We start from the raw sequence: 24,705 nt of genomic DNA on the forward strand, positions 1-24,705 counted from the left end.
CGGCTGTCCTTGGCCAATTTAAGCCCACACGGATGACTCATTTTGGAAGCAACACCGAGGTGATGATAGATGGAAAAGTGTGAATGGGTTCATCGATGGTCAGAGGCGACGGGGAGATGTTGTCGTTGGCATCTCATAAAGTTTTCTTTTCTACAGAGCTTTTATTTTTTCTCTCACTTTTGTCCAATTATACTTTAGTGAACTAGACTTCCCTTGGGAAAGGTTTCAATGTATTCATCATAAGTGGTTCTTCTCACATGCCAATCTACAAGACATTTTGAAATCAAAATAGTTCAGCAAATGGAAAAAATATAGTAGATATTTACACGTTTCCAAGTGATTTGATGGATTATAACTGCTCAACAATGGATTTAAAATGCTGTAGGATCTCAATATTATTCAGAAATTCCAACACATTGTATGCCCTGTTGTCTTGTCAGTAAACTGGGCTTGGTTGTTTTCTTTTCCTTGCAAAATACAAGCATCTGACAGTTACGTTTAACACTAAATGTATATGGCAGATTCAAATTACTTTAGGATTAGGATTTATGGGATGTATCTGAATTACTTTCAAACAAATTGAATGTTCAGCCCTACTACTGACTTTTTATCCGAACAAAGTATTTGTGCTTTTATAATCGAGATGTTGTAGTTAGCGGTTTCAAAACGCGGGACATTAATGACGAGGGGTCACATGTTGAAATGTGCTCTCACCCTTCATTGACATACATTTGGTCCTAAATCAGCATACTTGTAATAGAACAATAGGACCTTTCAAGTAATGTTCAACATTTGTGGAGAAACTTGCACTTAGTATAAGGAGTTTAGGAGGAGATTCTGAACTATGTTTTGATTATTCATTTCACCTCTCATTGACTTCTGAGGGACCAGCAAAGCACTAACTGATAAATAACTTTGATTGGCATTTGAATTGAGCCATAAACGGTGAATGATGTGGCCGTTAAAGAGCAGTGACAAGGTCAGTGTATTATTGACAGGTACAAATATGGGTAATAACTTGTGGTGTGAGTGTTTTGGCTATGACCTCCGACAGGGATCCTGGCACTTCCCCAATCAACACACTCAGGGTGACTTCAGTTTAACTCTCGAGGGCACATTAATGCCATATCTGATAGGGAAAGCGTTGTGACTTGTCATAAATAATATGATCTGGAGCTAAATGAAAGGAAGAGATGTATCACTTTAATAGCCAGGTTTGTTAAGCGCCAAGTACCAAACGTTCTGAATGAAGACAACAGATTACTGACAATGGCAGCAGGCTGTGTACGGGTTTTGTGGGCAAGTATTTTACATAACAACCAAAATGATTCAAACCTGTCAGAACATTTGAAAACAGTCTTGCTTGAACGCGTCAGAGAAGAGTTTTGATACTAAAAATCATTACAAAGAGGTAAATATTCATGTTATCCATTAAGCACTGATACAACATGTACAGTTTTGAAGATTTTTAAACCTACACCAAAGTTTTATTTTGTATCTTAATCAATTTTTCTCTTTTAAATACCTACCACTAAATGAATATAATGTGTGAAAAAAGTTTAAACTCCAGGCCAGCACAGAGCACGATAATGCTACTAAATCTGCTTTCTAGCTGGTGTAAAAAACAACATAAAAACGTTTTCTACTAGTGCCCATATTAATTGTCAAACACTTGCTTTGTGTTTAATTATGTGTTAATTAATCAGCATAGTTTGATTAAACAATTATTCTCAATAAACCAGAATGTGTATTTGTCCTTTAAATGTTTTCAGGTTTTCATCAGCTATTACTTATATTACCTAGGTAAAGACAACAATTCAAATGGAATCAGTAATTACTGCACTTCACCATATTGTCTTTAGGGATTCTGTTCAATAAACACGGCTCAGCCTGCTTGTTGTGGAACTAAATGATCAATGTAAAAAAAATCACTATATTATGTGATGACTGTGTTATTAAAGTGTTATGCAATTTATCGTCAAGAACAGTTTTGCTGAGATTATTCTGGCACATCATGAATTCAAAATGAATGCCCAAAATTTGTATCATTATCTGCAACGTTTTTGATTTTGTATTAGTATTTTTATATATAGATGAAAGTCATCATGACTTAATTAATTTACTTCCAACACATGCTACAAATAAAATGAACTAAAAATAATATTTTCCAAGACCTGAAGTTTCATAACTTATGAGCAACACTTTAATATTCTTTGACATCCCACACAATGAAACATATCATTTGGAAGTACACTGCACAGATGGAAGATAAAGTACAGTATTCACAGCGTGAGCATACCAGATTGCTTTCTGGTGGGAATGTGTGTCTGGTGTCCTATTTTATAAGCACATGCTCCATCATGCCGTCATTACTAACTTCAGAATATAGTTAAGCCTCAACAATATGGTAGGAAATCCCTTTAGTGAAGATTGTGACATCCCCCGATTCTGAGCCTGCACGGTCCCCGCCTAACATTTCTATTATCACAAAGCATTGGGATTGTACTTTGAGTCGCCACGGGGCACACTGGCAGATGGATTTTCATCGCAGAATCACATTCAGTTGATAAATTGAAAAACTTGTACTGTGGTGGAGGAGATTGCCGTCCTATGCTCATGTTTATTTGAAGACTAGGGAAAGTAAATATGCATCATCTGGGCAGAATGTATTGACCAAACATGAAACATTCAAGTCCTGGTTCTCAGTATGCCTGTCCATTCTAGAGGTGGACATACAGGGAATGAAATGACTTTGTGAAGTAACCGAGAAAACCGTTAATTAGCGTGTTCATTGGCCTGGAGGGCTCTGGTTTGAAGGTCAGCAGAAAGACTCGCTGGAAAGATGATTTGAACCAGGACCTGAAACACATTATCGGTCTTTGTATATGCCATGTTTGATATCTCTTATTGTTTCTTGTAGGTCTGCATACCTTGTAGAATAAATGACAAATCTCAATAATTTTGGAGGATATTGTGATATAGGAGGGATTAATAACGTTGCATCATTATTCTTAACGTCAGTGAAAAATAAATTACAATTATTCATGGTGTGATTATTTTAAGATACTATATATATCAAATATTTGTGGTTACGTTTGTAGAATACAATTCGAACCCCGGGGTATCTAACAGCACCTGAACACTTGTTTATTAAGAAATACAATTAATGTACTTCTGCAAATGGAATATTGCACTAGTCCATATTGCGATTTGATCACATTTTGAATAATCGTGCAGCTCTTTATTGTACCTATCAATGATGTACATGATGCTCAACTATAGCCAGAGCTCAGAGGAAAACTTGTGTGTGTGTGTGTGTGTTTGATACCGTCCTCGTCTGTCCTTCATGAACCTCAAGTAATGTGGAATTTCAACAGCAAGCAAGTGATGTAACAGTATGTGCGAGATGTGATATTTCGGTGCAATATACAAGTATTTGGATTATGCTTCTTAGACCAAAAAAGTACAAAAATCGCTGGAGCAGGGTTCACTTCACTCTCTCTGCTGTGCCAGTTTAAGCCGTATATTCAGTAAATCTACTTCCAACTTATTCTGCAGATTCCTACAAATGCCCCTATCATGGGGGGGTTAGGATTAGGCCATGACAGGCACTTCAAATCAAACACATGATCTTCCAGCTTCAGAGCCGCAGTCCGTAGCACCTAATTAGGGTTATGAATTTTATTAAATATCATTGGCATGATTCGAGCACTGATTTATACAGCTAAATTGCATTTTAGACTTAGTCACAAATGAATAACATTCTGCAACTATGTTTAAAGCATGTCTAGGGTCAAAAAGTGCACATGTACAACATTTAATCAGGATTTAGAACGTTTTCGCAAGCAGAGTTAAAGCACACAGCGTCTGTCTCACTAATTGAGGAACCAAAAGTGTACTTATTTAGACCGTAGCCACACGGAGACAGTAGTGAAAACGAACCAAATTCGATATCAAAAAAGTCTTCCGTCCACACGCAATTGGCACCAGAAACTTGTCCGTCCACACAAGACCGCTCGACCCGCTGGAGACGCTGTAGTACATATGCCGGGCTTGTAAGTGGCGCTATACTTCCGCCACAAAATACACCAAAAGCAGCGAAGAAGACTTCACGAGCATGATTGCCATGGTTGCTCTTCTGTTTATTCTCCGCGGTGGATTTAGCAGCAGAGGTGGGGAGAAGCAGGGCTCTGACTCTTTTTCTCCCTCCCCGAGGCAAGCGTGTGCTCCTGCTGTAAATCTCCTCGGTAGTCCACCAGCAGATGAAAAACACCCACCTCTCCGCCTCTTCCAAGGGACGAGGTGACCGTGCGGCAGAGTTTCAGTTAGAATTTTTTTCCGCCGGTCAACATGTCTGTTGAAGTTGAAATCTTCCGGACAAAAATATAAAAGTGCCGGTCAAAGGTGTTCTTTGTTATTTGGCCCCCCAGAGCGTTGCGTCCGCAGATCTACCCACCTTGGGACCCGTTATCGTTATCGTTATCTACGTTTCCCTGTCGGCCTCGTGTGGCCAAACCGTCTATATCAGCGGTTTGGGAGGCGCAGCGTGAGAAAGAAATTACGAGAAACAGTGAAATCTAGCTAGTTAACTTCAACTAACTTTATGCGAGTGGCGACATGGATCGATTTTTTGTGAAGTTACCTAAAGTGATAGAGGAGACAGCGTCTGGCAGAAAATGTTTTTCCCTTCTTGTGTGTCAGTCATCCACACCAATCAGAAGTGCTGTGCTCCACATGTACCAGCCATTGTTAACCAACCAGAAGTGGCCCATGATAGAAGGTGATAGACAGATTGGGAATTATCTTGGATGCCAATTTAACATTTGAAAGCCATATGCTTCTAATATTAGAAGCATGACAAGAAAGTTGAAATATAACATTTTCAAATGTAAACATATTAGGAACTCATTAACCATAGAAGCAGCGAAAACCTTTTTTCATGCCATGATACTATCACATTTTCACTACTGTATAACCTGCTGGTCCCAAGCAACTAAGACTGCTATGAGACCACTTGAGGTTCTTTATAAACAAGCCTAAAAAAGTTATGGATAGAAAGTCATTAAAACACCATCATTGCAATATACTGTCCAAATACAAACTTTTCAGTTTTGATAGTCTTGTTCTACTTTCCCGAGTTCGATTGGTATTCAGAATCATTCACAATTCTACAACGCCACCGTTGAGGGGCTTTTTTCAGCCTCGCCGTGAGCAGAGTTGCAGAAACTCCAGATCCGACAGATTGATCCAATCACCTGCCAAGTATTTTTGAAATACTTTTCCAAATGGCTTCAAATGGAGCTTTCCTAGATGGTTTGGTGAAACAAACCATCTGAGTCAGGTTAGTAATGCTCCATCACATGTTTTACATCTATTACAGGGTGAATCTTAAACTGAAGCTTGATTTTAAAGCAACCCAACGGAAATTTCATTTAAGTTTAGTTCTGTCACTCGTAGCTCGGGCTGCAGGGGTGCTAGAGACGGGAGCATGTTGATGCGAACTTCCTAGCCGGAGATATGGCCGCATTTTACAATAAACTTCCATTGGGTCGCTTAAAAACAAATATAGCAAATCGAATCGCAATCGCAATATTTGTCAGAAAAATCGCAATTCGATTTTTTTTTCACCGAAAATCGTGCAGCCCTACTTTATATATACAGTCTATGATTCGGACCCAAGTAGACGGAAGGAATGAGGTATTTGCGGTCTACAGTGACAGAGAAGAGACTGTCAAGCTTGGCTGTACTCAGCATTGAATCAAAACGCACTAAAGCTTTAGATTTGAATAAGTTTGTGAGGCGTTTTGCTGAACAAGATGTTAATCGCCGCATTCAGCTGTTATAGGCATGCCAACAAAGTCAAATAAGACGTTGTGTAAAACTGCACTGCCCAGCCAAAGAAAAGTAAGCACTTTGATATAACTAGGCCAGTAGGTAAGGGCATTTCACTGGATAACAATACCCCTGCATTATAGCAAAAACAACAATAATAATAATAATAATAATAGTAATTGGGAGGGGGGGCGCGGCTGTTCTTATGTTCTCTGAGGGAAGGCTCATCTTCCCACACTTTGAAAACCCCTGGGGAGAACTGTAGCAGATACGACCTGTTTCGTTGCCGTGTGGCTAGGGCACTAGGATCTCCTGTCACTCCTGTCTCTTTAAAACCCATGCTACACTGCTGTGAAAACAGGGAAAACATTAGTGTAATCCATTGCTCACGGTTCTTAATACAATTTACCTGCCATTGAAACTGGAAAACCTTGTATAGCCAACACAATGCCATCAAAAGACCAAAATGAATGAAGAGCCGCCTTTGAAGTCTGTGTCAAAAGATTCACAGCCTAATCCTGAATCAAATGCTTGAGCAAAGGGTGGGAGCGGTTAATAAAAAGGCCTTTCACACACAGATTGCCACGCCTTGAAGCTCCAGGTTGCTTCGCATAAGAGGATGCTGGCCCACATGTCATGTTGCTGACATGTGAAGTGCTCAACTGTGGATGTTTTGCGATTGTTTTTGTACTCTTTCAGAGTCAGCCATAGCACGTTCAAGGGTTCTCAGCAGCACAATGACTAAGACACTCAGGAGGAAGTAATTACATTTCCTTCCCTTTGCTTCATGTTTAGCATAAGCTTGAGGGTCTCAAATAGAGATGTTAAAGACATATTAAATATACCTCTGTGGCAGCAACAGGCTGTCAAGCAGCTATGAAAATCCCATGATGACCCGAGCCTTATACAGCATCTTACTCACAGTTCACTCGTGGTTCAGTTTCATCACAACTGTATCTTTAACTCTGCTGCATGACTCACATCATGTGTATTTATGAAGTCAGCAGTGAGTTAATGAACAGTTGGCTAACCTTTACAGTTTGTATGCTAAAGTAAGCAAAGTCATACATGGCATTAACTGTATGGACTCATATCCAGGAAAGTTGACGATGCAATGCATGCACTGAAAATAAATTATAAACACAAATATACTGTAGCTACTGTTGGTATACAAACAGTAGAGCTCTAACACTTTGTCATGGCTTGATTTGAGAGTGAATTGGCAGCCAATGGAAAGGTTTGGATTACAAACCCTGCTCAACAATGAGGGTTGACTGCTCAAAGGTGGCAAGTAAGTGCCACATTAGATGAGTAAATCTATCAACTCAATTGCCCGATCAAGAAAGTGGTAAAATTTTTTATTTTTGATTAAAACAATGTTAGTGAATAGAGGAACCTGAATACAATATATAATATAGGAATAAATACAAATCAGCAGCACTATGAAAATGGAATGTTACATCTTACTAGTCATTACGTGACACATTTTATCCAGAAAGCCTTCTTATCTCCAAGAAGAGCAAGCTCATTACATACTTAATGCATGCAACATGTCAAGCGTCTTTTAAAGGCGAGCAGTGCATAGTGCTTGATCACTCTGCCTCCACCAACCCAGAAAAGATCAAAGTAGTAGAGTGCTGTGCAGGGCTGTTAAGCTCAGCAATTCTGCAAACCATGTGCTAGTGGGGCATGGTTTAGCAAAGAAACAAAGGGCAGTATATCGTCTCTTCGAACAAGGCCGACTTTTCAGCTCCTCTGAAGGCTTAAAAAAAATGCTTCGATGTTCTAGTACTCACAAGAATTAAAGCTTAACAAAAAGTGGTACAACGGTACATTAGAGTAGCACTAGAGCCAAACTCCTTCCTTATGGTGTATATAAATGATTGTCATGAGAGTACAAGGGGCTAATGAAGGATTATCTGACTCTTTGAACTCATCCTTTGCGTCATGTTAGACCCAGTAAAACAAAACTATTATCTCTGCAGCTAATCGGATATTGCACCTAATTATTGTGTTCGGCACTGTATCTCTGGCCCACTTCTTGTGTCATCATCACACTGTGATCACTTGTGCAAACTAGGTCTTAATTAGAACTTTTCACAAGAAGTGAGGCCTCAGCAGATGGGCTTCCCACCTGAGGGAGGTGAAAAAGGCATGCCTTCTTCAATCCCTTCGCCCTGTGTCCCCAGGCTGCCATCAATAGGAATTGTATGGACTCGACAGCACTGCCACTGAGCACACATCCTTTCCCAGCCAACACAGCCATTGAAAGGCTTCTCGTTGAAGGTGACTCCACCTCTGATGAAAAGCTGCGTGTGATGCCAGACTATCTTGCAGGCAGGATTTAGACTGGATCAGTTGGTCTGCTTCTTCTTTTTTTAACCTCTCAGTGGGGTTTTTTCCTGCCCCAGGGACAATACAGCCTTGTGTCAACGATTTCCAAAAAATAACCAGTTTTCTTATTCAGGGTAGCACTAGCAATTTCGTTGAACTCTGGTGTCTATGTGTATCCAACACTCTTCTAAAAACAACACTTAGTAAGAAACAGAAAATCCACAAGAGAAATGGTTCACCAAGTTTCCAGCTCAAGTGGGTGCTTTTCTCTGATGGGTCCAATCCGACACAGAGAGGTCAAAACGGGACCTTGTGAGCCCGTAGTGTACAGGAGGACTGCCTCTCAACAACACACCTGTTTTCACTGGCTTGACTTTTCTTTTTTATTTGTTTGGTGTTCAGTGTACTCCAGGGTGGCACGGCCTTGTTGATGTATCCTCTTTTTGGATTCTTGTCATAAATTATTTAAAATTAAAAGAGATAATCTATTAGACAGCTTACATGTCCATATGAATACAATCTTTTATCATTTATGTTTGTAAGTCAAGTAATACTTATCAGGAAATAAATTAATTGTCAGCATGTTGTGATGTCGTGCTTTGCTTTATGGGAAAATGTATCCAAAGCAGAAAAATATTCCTCTCCTTTGCCGATGAAGCTTTTTGGTACAGATTGTTTCTCTGTGAGGATAACCGATTACCTACTCGCCTGATTTTCATGAAACATGGTGGTAGGTAGTACAATGGCCCAAGAAAGAACCCATCATAGAGCAGTTCTGAAACATTAGGGGAGATGAAATAAGGCCTTAGCTAGGGTCTACACTCTCCGTCTTGTTACAGATGCAATAGAAGAGAACACGAACAATAATGCCAGTCCTCACAATCTCTTTACTGAGGCCTCAAAAGTGAAGTAAAAGTAAATGATTGCTTATACCATCATTATCTCTCAATACAGTAATGAGCCTACAACTTTTAAAATGTATTCACTGCTTCAGTTGCCCTGGTCATGTTGAATATTTTCGTAAATTCATGCTTTTGTGCTTTGAATCATCACTTCTTTCAGAGGCTAAAGCCTAAACTGAAGGGCTAAACCAAACTCTTTCATTATATACAAAGCATTCTACAGTTGGTTTCAGTACAATTGACCTATTCAGAATCTCCAGCGTGTAGACAGCGGCTACTATATATTGCTTATAGACAGGTTTAGATGTTGGTAACCATGAGTTTTGCTTTTTGAATTAAATATACCAATTTAAATCCAAATAGAGTAACATGTTTCCAAGATAGATTTTAAGGTAATCCTTGAAGGTGGGGTAGGTAAGTTTGAGAAACCGGCTCGAGATACACTTTTTGTTATATTCCATGGAATGCTCTTAACATCCCGATAGCAATGAATATCTTAAGTGTTTTGACAAAAAATCCATAAAAAAATGTCATCTTTGGAAGCCGTAGTACTGTAAAAAGCACCACCAATCATCTGAGCCAGCCCGGCTAAAATAACTGGATGGCCTACCTGCCTGTCAGCCTTCCGTCTGTGCACAAACTTATCTCGTGCCCTCATTGGTCATGTGCGCGTTCGTGTGTGTTGGAGGAGGGGCTCTGTAAGTAAGTGGAAGATTTTCTCCGGTCGTGTATTTTCAAATTATAGCGATCTCGAGCCGGTTTCTCAAACTTACATACCCTACCTTTAAGGCAAAAATTTTGTATTCATGGCTGAGGTGAAAAGCTTGGTGTATTACTATTAGCTAATGGAAACAGATTCAGCAATAAAGGATGGTTTACATGAGGCATGCACTAAGCATCCGGCTCTGCTGAAGAGGCGATGGCAGCCGCTTCAAACCATTTCCTCATCGTGCCACACATTTCTAAACTAACATTATGTATTGAAGCAATTTGCTTTTATAATTGTCATCTTTGTAATTTGTCTTTTCTGCAATGGTATAACGTCTTTTGCCTGGAGATTGGCCCCACATGCAGATTTTCCTCGAAAAACAAACTCCTAATTTATTCGCAGTGATAGACTATAGAAACAAGCATTCATTCACAATTCTTTTGCATATGTCCTCAAACATTTTTTGGGGGATATACACGGTTTTTGTTATGATATAACACATGTTATAAAACGGACAAGTCAAATCAAGCAATATGATTGGTTCTTAGCCGTGATATACTGAGCGTATACCACGGGTAGAATTGTAAATTACTTTTCACAACAAGTCAGTATCCCTCCGCGTCTGAGAAAAACAGTATACCGTTGGGCTTCTTTTCAGCCCAACGGTATACTGTTTTTCTCATACTGGAACAAGAAAGCAGCGGAGAAGTAACGGGGCAGAAGCCCTCCTTTTGGACGCAGCGGTCCAGACAAAGACATCAAACGCCAAAACATATTCAGTGTGCAGTTCCTTTGGCATTAGGGCAGGGATATCTAGATACTTTTGAAGGTTTAACATAATGAATTGTGCTACTTTTAAAGCAAGCAACGATGTTTTCAAATCTGTAATCAAAGAGGTCCGCAAAAACGCTATCTACCAATCAGATTCATTGCTTGATTTGACTTGTCATTTTTATAAATATATTTAAATTTCTCCCGTTACGAAACAAACTTACAAAGCAAAAAATGGAAACATTTAAGATTAACTTCGACCCCCGGGGGGGTCTTACTATAGTATGGAGGAGTGGATTGAGCAGTGCCTATCTCCAGAAAAAAAAGCACCTATGACATGCAGAGCTACGTGAAGAGCAGGTAGACCAACCGGAAAAGTACCACCATTCAAAAGCTTTCTGATGCGGGTCTTGAAACAAAGCAGAGAAATTATGACCGTTAGTGGCCACAGGTGCGAAAGCTCTCTCCAGAGCTACTGGAAGCCCAATCTCGGGGACCGGAGAAAGTGGAGCAATATTCTCGCCACGCCAAGCAACAGCCTCGAACAACCTCAACCTATACACGTGACCACGTAAGCCATGCTACTGATGCTGGACAGTTTTTCAGTGGATGCACAATAAACAGCAACATACACATAAATGTAAATAAACAGCCAAATAATGGATCAACGCTCTCTGTCTAATATGTTCGCTTGCTGTTAGTGTTGTTGCATAGCAACCACCTTGCACTATGTTTTGTGCAGAAGGCAACGGAGGGACTATTTTATTTTGAACATCATTATTTACTAATAAAAACTATTTAAATTAGAGTGTGTATTTTTCTTTCATATTGCCACACTTGGTAACCGTTTTATAAAAGCAATAGCTTGATTAACCTAACCCTGATGATTGACTAGATGTCAGAAATCAACATTTAGTAAGTGTCAGTCAGCGAAATAACATGTTGTATGTAACAAGCTTTTACCAGTAACACCATAAAGTGTATTCAGGGGGAAATCTGGAAGGATATGTTCTATCTTTAAACAATCAGATATGTTTTAGTTGGAAACATTCATTGTGGCATTCAATGCCCCTGTGGATCATTGCATTAGACGTTATTTATAGACAAGTTGTCTGAAAAACATGACACTGTCATGGCTTTCCTTAAAACCCTCCCGGGGGATGCGTGGGTTGGTGATGTCTTCTTTTAAATTCATCCACTTTGAATCATTCAACTTAGTATCTCCAGTAGCTGTGTTGCTACATTGAACAATGTTAAAGGATTATGGATTAAGAACAGTGAAGACAGTGGGATGCTGCTGGTTGAGAGCTCATACAATGTGTTTCTTTTCATTCCACCTTCCCTGATTCTGCCAGCCTCCAGGGCAGCCTGCTCACACTGGGGAGAAGAACACTCTTAAAATAGATGGTGGGGGGGGGGTTTGGTGTAGCATTTGCATTATCTTAAGAGAGCGACAGAGATGGAGAAAAGATAATAAAGGAAAGGGAAGGCAGTCTTGCCCCTTTGGGGGGTAAAAAATCTCTGATAACATCCAGGCCATGGAACAAGGACACTTCTCCTTTCAGTTGACTCACAGAATGGCAGGTTGGACCCCACTGGCTAAACAAGCTGCATTTGACTGCTTCATCAAATTACAACAAAGGCTCCTCCAGAGTGTGGGAGTAAGAGCAGAAACCATAACAATATTACTAAAAACAATATAAGAATACTTTTTTTTATGTCAAATGTTTTCAAAATCGCTTATAATAGAAGGCTGGGGTTCTGTAGTTGGAAGCTCAGCATTTGGCTAGCTGCAGTTCTGCTAGCTTCATTGACTCAAGGCCATCTCTTAATCTTTTAATGATTTATAAAGAATGTATGAAATGTATTTTTAACAGCTTATAAATGGTATATAGCAACATTTATCCCATGTATTTTATCAGACTTTCTTTAAGAGTAATATTTGTGAAAAAACACGATAACGAGACGGAAATATGGGCATACAACCCAAAAACATAATTCTTCTTGTCAAACTATACCATTTCTTTCTCGACTTATTCAACAAATCGAATAACATACTGTGTTGTTCAAGCACATTTAGTTATCTGAAGTATTAGACATGTGGGGAAGACAACGGGATTTTGAGTTAGGTCGCGTTACTTTTGTAAGTTCTGATTTTACCCCAACTTTCTATACAGTAATCATTTGGATACTTAATGACATTTTTTAAACATATTTAACCAAAACCATTACAATTTATTTAGTCGGAAGAACTCCGCCAAGGCCGAATACCGTATCCTGCCATGTTGACAGTGACATTTGAATGATACAAATAAGTAATTTTTGGCACATGAAAATCGGCAATTATTTTTTTGTAATTCTTTTGACAGGCAAACCGACAAACATCCAAAGTGAAAGTTAAAGTCGAGTGAAAAAATAAATTACATTAAGATTCTATCATCAAAGTGTTATTCCACCAACATTTTAAAATCAATTTAAGATTTTAGTTACGCATGTCACGAGTCACGACAACATTGTATTCTAGCTTAAATAACCAAACATGACATTATTGTCAGGCCCAGAAAATAGTACCTGACAAAACTCTCCATGTGTACGGTATGTGCTCCTTGTCGCTGTCCAGGGAACACATCCATCTTCTGCTCCACAGATCACTGATTGGTCAGCTAAGACTGATGAATGTACATAAGTAACATCATGCACTGTCACAGTATGATAACAGATCTGAGCTTTCAACAATAGAGGAGGGTTCTTGCCATATTACCATCACTATAAAATCACAAGTGCATGAAGCCTTAGAGAGCTTAAAATGCCCCTTAATCTCCCTAAAGAATACACTGACCTCTAAAAAACAACAACGCTGACTCACTGTAAATAATTGCATCACTCACTTATTAGAAACACTTATATACTGCTAATTGCCCTGCTGTCGTATAGCAAACATTAATTCACATTCACAAATTACTCCGACCCCTCTGGGATTAGCAAGTTTTTTTTCTCTGCAGCATATTGAGAAAAGAGGGCACAATAACAGTCCTTCTCTGCCCTTCCCTATTCCATTAATTCCAGCATGTAGCTTTAAGAGAGGCTGACCCAGAATAATCTGTGTTTTCAAGAGGAGGTCATCAGAGATGTACTGTAAAGCTGAGACAGCCTCAAGTATGGAAGCTCTACACAACTGAACTTATTCCTGCTCTCTTTGTAAAAGAGAAGCAGTACAAGTGGAGAGGCTGCACACTATCACCACACTAAGGTTATTGCTGATGTTTTACATATGTTAAAAAAAGAGGTACAAAGGTTTGTAGTTACTTGCTGCAGACGAAAAAGGTTGCTGCTGTCCGAGACAGTTTGCTTATTTAGAGTTCTAAAGGAGTAACAGACAGATTCTGAGCAGGAATCACAAGTACTGAGTTGTACCCAGGATCACAAATGGTGCCATGTTAGGGCCGTGTCCTCATAGAGCCCTTTTTCTAAACCAGTGACGTTTACAATTAATTCCAATGATAACAGAGTGCATGCCGTCGGAGGGGGCCGCCTACAGAAACTGTGATGAAATGCTTGTTTTTGGCCATGTCTGTCAGTCGTTAACTATCATAGCAAAGACCTAAAAGCCCATTGGTTGGAACAGATCAGCTGGGTGGACACCAATGTTGCTGCCGGTGAGTGTGTCTGTCATGGCTGTGAACCTGAACAGTGACAACCTCATTCATACAAAGTGTGAGAGCAAGAATCCTTGTGTGTGTAGGGGATGTGAGGGTGCGGATTGAACCTAACACAATCATAGGGCAAGAGTCCAGCACATGGTCAGGTTCTTCCTGGTCAACACGGCAAAAAAAGTAGTTAAACGTGTTGAAAATACATTTATATCAAACTTTTAGCAGCAGTTAAAATAAAGCCAGCATTTAGGTCATTGTTGTTTGTTTTTTCTGGGTACATCTAAAATTAAAATGATGAAATAATCAAGCATAATCAAATCTTGTTTTGATAGCCGGGCACTGATTGCGCAGAATGAGATCATCATCCTAGCATTAAACATAGCCAGTATAAGAGATTTCCCTGGCCTGATGTGTAATTTAAAAGTAAACGACCAGGAGTAAAACAAGGTTAAAAACAGTCCACTATAAGGCGAGTGTCTGTTTAGCTTGAGCTTATAGCACGAGTTGGTTCACGGGACTTGTGTGCAGGCCTTATCCCAAATGTTACCCCAACCTTTAAATACCATCCATGAGGTGGGTGCGGTATGAATGTCATGGGTAACCTGTGTGTTTAAAATGCAACTATGATACTTGCTATCTTGTAGATCGTACTGATAGTGCAGCCTTCAAAGCCAAAACACTACAACGTAAACATTTTGCAGTTAAACAAGGTTAACACGAATCATAATATCCAATGTTATGAGTCTTAATGTCAAGCACTGTTACAAACTTTAGCACTTCCTAAAAAGAGTGAGACAAATCTGTGGAATTTAACAGGCATCAGCAACACAACTTTAAAATGATCTTTCATAAATAGTATGCAAACTATAAACGCACTTCACTGGCACAGAATTATTGTTGCTGCATCAGAGGGGGGAATAAATGTATTCATAATATATTCCAGTTTTAATAAATAAATTGGTTTATCTGTTGTAAGTGTGGTGTTGAAGACAATGAGGCTGGAGACTTAAGGGACACAGAGATTTTACGGCAAAGGCGAGACTGTTATGTTGTGAAGTGCTTACACAGAACAAAACTCTCAAGGGGGGCAAGTATGTGGGAGCTTCAACTTCTAAAAGCTACACAGACACACACACACATGCACGCATGCATGCATGCACGCATGCACACACGCACACACGCACACGCACACACACACACACACACACACACACACACACACACACACACACACACACACACACACACACACACACACAAACACACACACACAATCCCTGACCATGCTGCTCCACTTAATAGCCCTTCCTCTCAGGTGTTCCTTCTCCTGTTACATTGTTGTGTACACTCACTGGGGACAACGAGCAAAAACAAAACATTGCCTGCATTATTAAAAAAAAATCTAACTTCAAAAGGTTGATGGATTATTTATAGCCAATAAACAACATGTGTGTTGAAGTTGTTTTGTTTTTTACAAGCTATTTGCAAATTTCATAAACTTTCATCATTGTATCTATTTACCCAGGGACTGCCAAGACCTACAGCAGGCCTATTCAACTGGTGGCCCGCGGGCCAGATGTGGCCCAGAACCAACTCCCGAGTGGCCCAGCCTCCCGTAGCCAAATTCCTACACTAGTACAGACCATGAACGCAACACTCCGCGTTGCATAGAAACCACCAAACCACAACGTAGCACGTTTTTTGAAAGTGCATCTCGTGGTGCTAGTAACGGTGGTCCTATGATAGCAACTCTAAAACATGTCTCTCTCAACTCTGAAGCGTAAACAGAGACAAAACGGTCATTGATCTTGTGGCGCAGATCCAAGTCAAGCTGGACCTTTTCGCGACCGACTTGAGCATGGGTCGGATGCTGCATTTTCCGACGCTCCCCAAACACATTACATCTCCGGCACAAATCACGGATGTGATGACAGATTTCATTGCAAGGTTGAAAGACAACTTTGTCGGTCGATTGGATGGACTTGCTCTGCCCACAGAGGTGATGGGCTTTGCCAGAGACCCCTTCACTGTTGCAATAGAGGGGGACGTATCAACCAGAGCAAAGGAAGTGGTCCCCTGCATCGACAAGGGGAAATATACACTGGAACTTATTGACATGCAGCGCACTAACGGGCCAGCAAAGTTTTGGAGTGATGTCAAAAAACAGCAGTTAACGTTCAGAAAGTAGCGATCTGTGTGCTCAGTATGTTTGGATCAACATACACATGTGAATCAAGCTTTTCACACATGAACTCAATGAAAAGTAGCACTCGCTGCTCCCTGACTGACAGCACTCTTTACCAATGTCTTAGGATTGCATTGACATCCTATGAGCCAAAAATCACTGCTCTTGTTCAAAACAAAAAATGTCCCTTCTCCCATTGAGAAAGTCAGCGATGACAAATCACAAATGAGGTGATAGTAAGCACCTAGTTTACTATAGTAGACGTGTAGTGTAGTATTCATTCATATAGTTACCCATATCTCTTGTTATGGGTTTGTGCACTGAAGGGTAACTTGACAGTTCTTTCTGTAGTCATTTAAATGCACTTTGTAATGTGTCTGGGTCAAATGTGACCAAAACGTATGATTTTTTTGTTATTACTTGAAAAGTGAAAAAATAGTATTGCTACAGTACTACCTCTTTGTGTTGCATTGGAGCTCTTTAGCTGTTTTTTTTGTATGTCAGGAAATGTATTAAGACTGCTATTATTGTATTCAGTAAATGCACTTTGTGATGTGCCTGGTTAAAAAAAAATAACCTGAATATTTGACTTCTAAAGCAAACAAATGTAATGCTACAACTGTGCACTTTTTTTCAGATTCTGTTAAATTAATGCCAATTTGTTGTGTTTTTATGCACTTTTTGACGTACCTTTGTTAGATGAACAATGAATAAAAATTGCATGTTTTTCATCGCAGTAATATGTGTTTGTTTAAAATGCGTCACTACCCGCTTTTTACAGGCCGCTGAATGTTTGGCCCAGCTGAATTTTGTAGTTATAAAATCTGGCCCAATTGAATGTGTAGTTGAATAGCCCTGACCTACAGTGTGTGTGACAGGCCTGATTAATGCATCTGAATGTTTGGCTCTGATATTTCAAAAACAAAGGCTTTATGGCCACACAACAGTTTGTTGGATTGATTCTATAGATTATCAAAACCGTTGTAAGACAGTTGTCCACTGATCAGTCATATTTCGAAGGGTTAGCATTGTTGTTAACAGGGTGGTTTGTGTGACTTTGCGGCACCGGCAATACCAAGAAAGAGTTTTATTATGTGTTGTTATCAGACATGTTCCCCTGTTTTATGTTGGGAAAGTTAATCAGGTTTAAAGTGGGATATACTGCAAATCTTTTTCGGTTGTATTTTATTTTTCTCTAAACCTTTTCATTTTGAGATTTGTTTGAGTGAGAGTGAAAGAAAGTCTGCTAACTTGGTCCAGTTTTAGAGAAAATTTATAGTATTTCATACTCAATGATTTATTAAGGACATATGATAAGATATTAATTTTAACAGAAGAATCGGCAATAGTAGGAATTGGAAGTTCAGAATAAAAAAGAATCCATAATTGTAATTGGCCAAAATATTTGCCACTTGCTGGTTGGATCAGTCTGACTTTGGTCTGAACTGAGGTGTCTGGGCAGCCATTGGGTGGATTGTCTCAACATTTGATCCAAACATTAAAGCTTCCTGTAAACTTGACCTTTCACAAGGACACACTACATTAAAAAAAAAAAGCGTTTTTTCTGCAGTAAACTGAACGGCACTTCAGGGATTGTCTTTTCACATCATTATAAAAAGAGATAATGCTCTCATACAGTCATTATAACATCTGGGATTATGAGGACACTGCTCATGATTGTCCCACGTTAAAGAAATTGCATGGATCAAATAAATGTTACAACTCAACAAGTCATTGTTATTCATAGTGGGCAAAGGTATTTACTGATGCTTTATTACCCTGCCACACAGTAATGCAGGGATCACCAACTACATTTGTCCAAGGGCCAAAATGTATCCAATAGACACTTTCGCGGGCCAGTAATTTTTGAAAGTAATCAGAATACAGTTACAGTTACGTGTCTTAAAAACGTATTCAGATTACTATTAGAATACTTTTGGAATACTTTCTTTTTCCATAACTGATGGGTATGTTTTGGTGAATAGGAGACACTTATTTTACTGTTTTAATGGCTTATCAAGAACTCAAACACAACCTCTTGGTGTCATTCTGGACAGCTCCCTCTCATCTGCACCCCACATAAAAAACATCACCTGGACTGCATTCTTTGTACTGTCTTAAAACCTTTCCTTGGAATATGTTATGAATTGTAACGTGTCCTTAGGTGCTTTGAAAAGCGCCCCTAAATAGAATGAATTATCATTATTTATTATCTGAAACGATGTAATAACTTTTAAAACTGTTTCTAGTCACTTGCCCCATGCATTCAGCAGCAGCAGGCCATTCACTTTGATTTTATCCCGTTATGAAATGTCATAATTTCGACAATAAATAAATGCTACATAAACGTTATCTTGCACATTTTATCTAACCATCTCCGTTTCTAACTTTCAATATATTTTAAAAGAGATCTCTCTCTCATTTGTGTGCAGGGGCGGGGCCTCACATACACCATCTCTCTCGCTCACAGACATGCTGCAGCGCTGTGCAGTGTGCACAGTTCTGCCGGCAATGAATATTACATTTTGTGAGGAAACTTTTCCTCCAATAATTCCAATAAGTATTCCAAAATGTATTCACTTCAGGTTTACGAAAGTAACTGTAATCAGATTACTCGTTTTTCAAATGTAACGCCAGCTGAATAGTTAGCCTACTTGATTTTTGTATTCTGATTACGTAACGCCGTTACATATATTCCGTTACAACCCAACCCTGCTTCTAGGCTACTGTCCCGCAGCTCCTGCCTCTCTGTTGGACTCTGTCGCAGCGGGGCTGCTGCTGTGGTGCAGAGCGCATTAACCAGACTCTTCACAACGAAGGATCACTTCTTCTTCAAGGCAGGGAAGGTTTCGCAGTACGCAGTCTACTGACCCGCAGCTGCTGCCTCTCTGTTGGACTCCGGTACTGCACCTTACTCACGAGACGTTGTAAAAAAAATGGGTGGGGGGCGAACGCAGTAACCACTCCGCCAACGCCACAGTCACCCCCGCCGTGCGGGCCGGATGAGAATGTCTGGCGGGCCGGATGTGGCCCGCGGGCCGCCAGTTGGTGGTCACTGCAGTAATGCATTGATCAGTTAGACCTGACAGGAAGAACAGAGCCTCAGCACAATGTCATCTAAGTGTCTCTTGAGAGGTAAAGCCTAAACTGACTGGAATCCTCTTGACTTGCACAAGGAAATCTACAGTAAATCCACACAACAGAAAGTGTAATCATGCATGCAGTTTAAGAGAAACACCCAACTGTCATTTAGGAAGATATACAACCATTATAAAGGCCGGACCTCTCAGAGAAATGTGTTATTCAAATGAAAAAATATGGCAGGGCTGCCATTCCATTCCAATAAACTGTTAATGATGAAGCAAATTGAAAATGTCAGAAGGTATACAACATGCTGAAAGGAATTCTCTGCAGCATGATGAATGGGGCTGCATATTGGATATTTATGAGTTATTATGAGCCTACATGGCTTCTGCCGTTATTCCATTTAAAGCTCATTTTAACTGGCACCTGGACCACAGTCCTGGAGACAAAATAACGTGTTATGACACTGAAGGCAAACTTTAGCACCATTGTTGAAGCAGTGGTTAACATATTGTCTCGATGGAAAGGAAATTCTTCACAAAAGGAAAGCACAAAGCCTAATTCATAACGATTGTCTGCAGGCCTTAATGTGTGTAAGAGGGTAATGTGTTATAAGGAAAGAGTGACAGTTAAATAACATCCTCACACTGTACAAATGCAAAGCATGTGGTATTCTCTAGGGACATCAGCACCTTGCTTATCCACTGTTCACAGACAGTATCATATTGTGGCAGAATGTCAGAATGGACCATTAGCAAAAACGCTCTATTGTTATTTTTCTAATCCACTTCGGCTCATTATTTCCTTTGCTTGGCACTTTTCTCCACTCATCTCTTCTCTCATTATGCAGAGCACTTTTCAGGGGATGACGCTCCAACAGCCTTTTTATTTCTGAGGGAAGATCACAGGGCTGGCAGATTCTGGTGGTTTAAGTGCCGATGATAAACGTTGTGTTTTTTTTTTGTAAGGGGTTAATCATTACAGATGACATAAAACATTTAAAGGCTACACAAATCGGACTAGTGCAACTTAGTCTAGAAGTTATTTAATTCATCCACACTGAAGAGACTGATTAAAACAACCTGACTTGAATTAACAGTACTTATAATTGCCAAATATTTATACCGTAATAGGCTTTATCATGATTTATTGGGAGAAAACTATTCCTCAATAATCAGACGTTCATATATCATGAATGGAATAATCCTGTATTTCATAACTGAGTTTCCACTGCCAATATTCAACTGTGAGATCGTTATCCGGGTCTCCTTAGATCGAACATAGATTGTCATGACATGCTTACTTAAAATTCAATACCGTGGATTTGGAGTTAAGTATATTGCCCAAGGAAATGTTGACATGTTGGAGGTTGAGCCACTCACCCTCTTCTTAGATGCCAATATTCTCCCTGATTCACAACCGCCCAGATCACAAGTCTTATTGGAATGTAAGGCTTTTGGACATTTTGGGCAAATGTATGTGCTTCATATTCGCTGATCAAACCAGTATTTCCCCTAGCTGTAGATTGTATTCTCACTGTAGTTATGGAAGTATTTGCATTAGACGTTATACATATACAGTAAAGGGGATTATCCTCCGTCCCCTATACGTTTGAACCGTGATACCACTGAGTCTCTATTTGCAGCCTGTTGAATATACACTGCCTCTGTTGGAGCTGAGGAGGGCTGTGTGCTCAAGCTCTCAGACTAAGTGACAGAGCAAACACAACCCAGCATGCACACACACACAAACACACACACACACACACACACACACACACACACACACACACACACACACACACACACACAGAATATGTAAGGGTTTAGAGTGCTTTAGTTATTCATATGTAACATGTGTAGCCTTTATTAGGCAATGCTTTTATCCAGTATACTCTGAACTTTTAACAAACTACCTGACGGATGCTGAGAGTAATCCTAATTGATAAACAATCTTCAGTTTTGACCTTTAATTTGGAGAATGCTGGTGTGCTGCAGTGCAGTATCTTTCTTCCACCAGACCTCATCACTTCGTGTAAACAAAAATGTGAAATGTGGAATCATCTCTACGTGTTGGTTGTGTTTTTTTAAGAATATCAGCAGCATGTGGTTGTGTAACTTTGACAAATACAGACTCTGAGGTGTAGGAGTTAAGCTCTGCTCAGTACCTTCCTGTATTAGGGAGATAAATACCACAGTTTGATTTATGGATTGCCTTTGTGCAGCAGGCCTCTGGGAGGCAAATATTCTACCAATTCTTCTAAATGTGTGGTACTGTTCCACACACACACACACACCCACACACACACACCCACACGCACACACACAGATACACACACACACACACACACACACACACACACACACACACACACACATACACACACACACACACACACACACACACACACACACACACACACACACACACACACACACACACACACAATTGGTCACATTGCACTTCGCATCCATGTCTGTCAAAAATGTCCAGAAATGTGTTTAAAATAGTCATATTTAGCATATGAATCCCAGATTCTGGCTTGTTGTTTAATATCAGTATGGCTATAGGTAGTAGTGTAGGAACAATTGTTGCATATCTGTGTTCTGAACCAAATCACTTTTTAAGGTAACAGTGACCTTTGACCACCACATTTGAATTAGATCATCCCTGAGTCTGATTGGATGTTTATGCCAAATGTAAAGAAATGTCCTAATTGCGCTCCTGAAACATCACAAGTCCGGAACAAACAGACGGAGGGGCTGCAGGACAGATGGACGGACGGACAAACCGAATACATAACGCCTCAGGCCCCTGCTGTCAGTGGGGTGGGTGGAGTGTGGATTTGTGTGTGGTTTTAGGGGGTCTAAGATGCAACAGCCAAGGGCATTGCATCATCCCATTAATTACTCCCACTGCACAATATCCTCCACTACAGTGTGCATGACCCACATGCACAGAAAGATAAGCAGGGCTGTAAAGAGCATGGGAATGGGGAGAGAAATAAGTGACCAGAAATGCAGGACAATGCGCCAATCAACTCACACCCTCTCTGTGAAAATGTTTATTCCGGCCTATTGCTCAACACACGTCAATGACCACTGAATGGCAACAAGAAAAAAGTGTGGGGGGGGGCTTTCTTGTGTTCATCTCTTAAGTCTTTTAGTTGGAAGTGGCCCGCTGAGAGGCGCCCCCCGAGCCTGGAGAAGGCCAGTTAGTGGGAAGGGCGATGACGGATAAATCTGATCCTTTGTAGAGGCAGTATTGATCCGGCAAAAGCCAACTACATAAATCAAGTTTGAGCTGTGTGCCGTTAGTTCCTTCACTCTGTGGGATGGATGTGTTTCAGTGCAATGGGAACACACACTGTTTCTTGTGTAGCCCAAACTGGACAGGATGGTCATTAAACCAAATCAGACTGAGGGTGATGGCGTTTTCATGGGAACTTCAATTTGAGGTCTGAAGTGAAGTCATTATATCTATCTATGCTCCACCACAGCCACCAGACTCCATTGACAAAGAACTGTGGGCAGTGGTAGACCAGCAACTCCCTTGTTCTGAAATATATAATTACTTTTTTTCAAAGTACTCTGGTGGCTTTGAAACAAGATAGATTTTTGTAAGATATGCCTTTCCTGTGTGAGATAAAATATGTTTTGCCACCGTTGTCCAGCCTCTACTGTAGGTTGATGTCAGAAACAGAAACAAGTTTATTACCAGGTAGGTTCACACGTACGAGGAATTTGACTTGGTGTCGTGGTGCATACATAAAAGTAAAACAAATTGTAAAACATAGATAGAGAACTATTTTAAGAAAACTATAATATTACAAAATAATAAAACATATAGTAAAATAAAATATAGCATTATTTACATTAAAATAGAATTGAAATATGTGCATTAAAGAAAACTGATATGTATAATATAACTAACAACCATCTCTTCTCAAATCTGTAAGCCAACTTCTGTACAACCATTTTTTTTTTAATGGAGGGATTTAATGTCAAATGAAGGTTAATATCCTGTTTCACAGGGTCCAAAAGTAATTTAATCCTTGTTATCTACTGTAGTATTCATAAAACAACTTTGACCAACAGCGCATTAATTCTAGTATTTTAGTGTTATTAGTTTTCCAAAAGCTATATGAGTTGAACTCCAGTCCTTTCATTTTCAGCATTTACTATGCAGTTATATGCCATGGAGGGAAATTATCTTTACAATGGCAGTAATGGTCCAATTCTGCCTATGTCTCGTCTCTACTAATTGCTATGCCAGTCAACGACGAGACATTTATGGTTCACCCCGGTCCAAGTTTCTCTCATTTTCACTTGTCTTTATCTCTCGTCCGTATTTCAGATATGGCTCAAATGAACCGGCGTCTTTGTCTGCTCTGTTTTTTACACTATTTCACAGGGACAACCTGTTCTGTTCCTCCTGGATTTAACAGACTGCTGAGCACAGGGTGTTTACCACATGCACGCACACTCACACAGACACACACATCTCCAGAGGATAGGATCTCAGAGAAGCAACACAGCCTATTTCACTGCAAATTAGGTTAATCACGCTCCAGAGAGGCCCGGTTAATAACTCTCATAGAGGCTATTAAGATGGCACCTAAATCACAGAAATATGTGAATATCTCATGGACCCTTCCACAGTATTGCCACGTTAAACCCTGGAGTTCTCGGTAGCCGACTGCTGGTCATGCACCCTGAGCCGTTCTAGACTGATGATGTTGTGCAAGAGCAAGGAGAAAACACCTCAGAGTGTAGAGTAGGGCTGCTCGATTATGGCAAAAATTATAATCTCGATTATGCCCCAACCTTGGACACTTTCAGAAAAGCCCTCAAAACGCACCTTTTCACCAAGGCTTTCCCCACTATATAGTTAGTTTGATAGGTTTATTTTTATTTTTCCGCTACGTGCTTGCCCCCCCTTCCCTGACCTGTCTGCCTCTTTTCCCCTACTCCCCCCCCCCTGCCCGACTTGTGAAACGACCTTGGGTTTCGTGAAAGGCGCTATATAAATATTATGTATTATTATTATTATTATTATTATTTATTTGGGTCAATAATTGATATCACGATTATTAAAAACGATTAATCATTTACTTTGAAAACATCCATTTATTGAAAAAAAATGTTGAACAGTATGTTTTTAACAGTTGATTACCCTGAACTTTAAGTATAATTCAACTGAAAAACCAATACAAAAAATTAAAAATAGTTTAAA

General features: G+C 39.8%; 1 protein-coding gene across 2 annotated transcripts in view; it reads right to left on the reverse strand.

The window, feature by feature from the left end:
* ajap1 (adherens junctions associated protein 1) overlaps positions 1-24,705 on the reverse strand; it is a 104,598-nt gene that overhangs the window by 29,235 nt on the left and 50,658 nt on the right. The gene's annotated exons all lie outside the window — the stretch shown is intronic.

The sequence above is a fragment of the Notothenia rossii genome (assembly GCF_949606895.1).
Source record: "Notothenia rossii genome assembly, chromosome: 4".
NCBI classification, from domain to species: domain Eukaryota; kingdom Metazoa; phylum Chordata; class Actinopteri; order Perciformes; family Nototheniidae; genus Notothenia; species Notothenia rossii.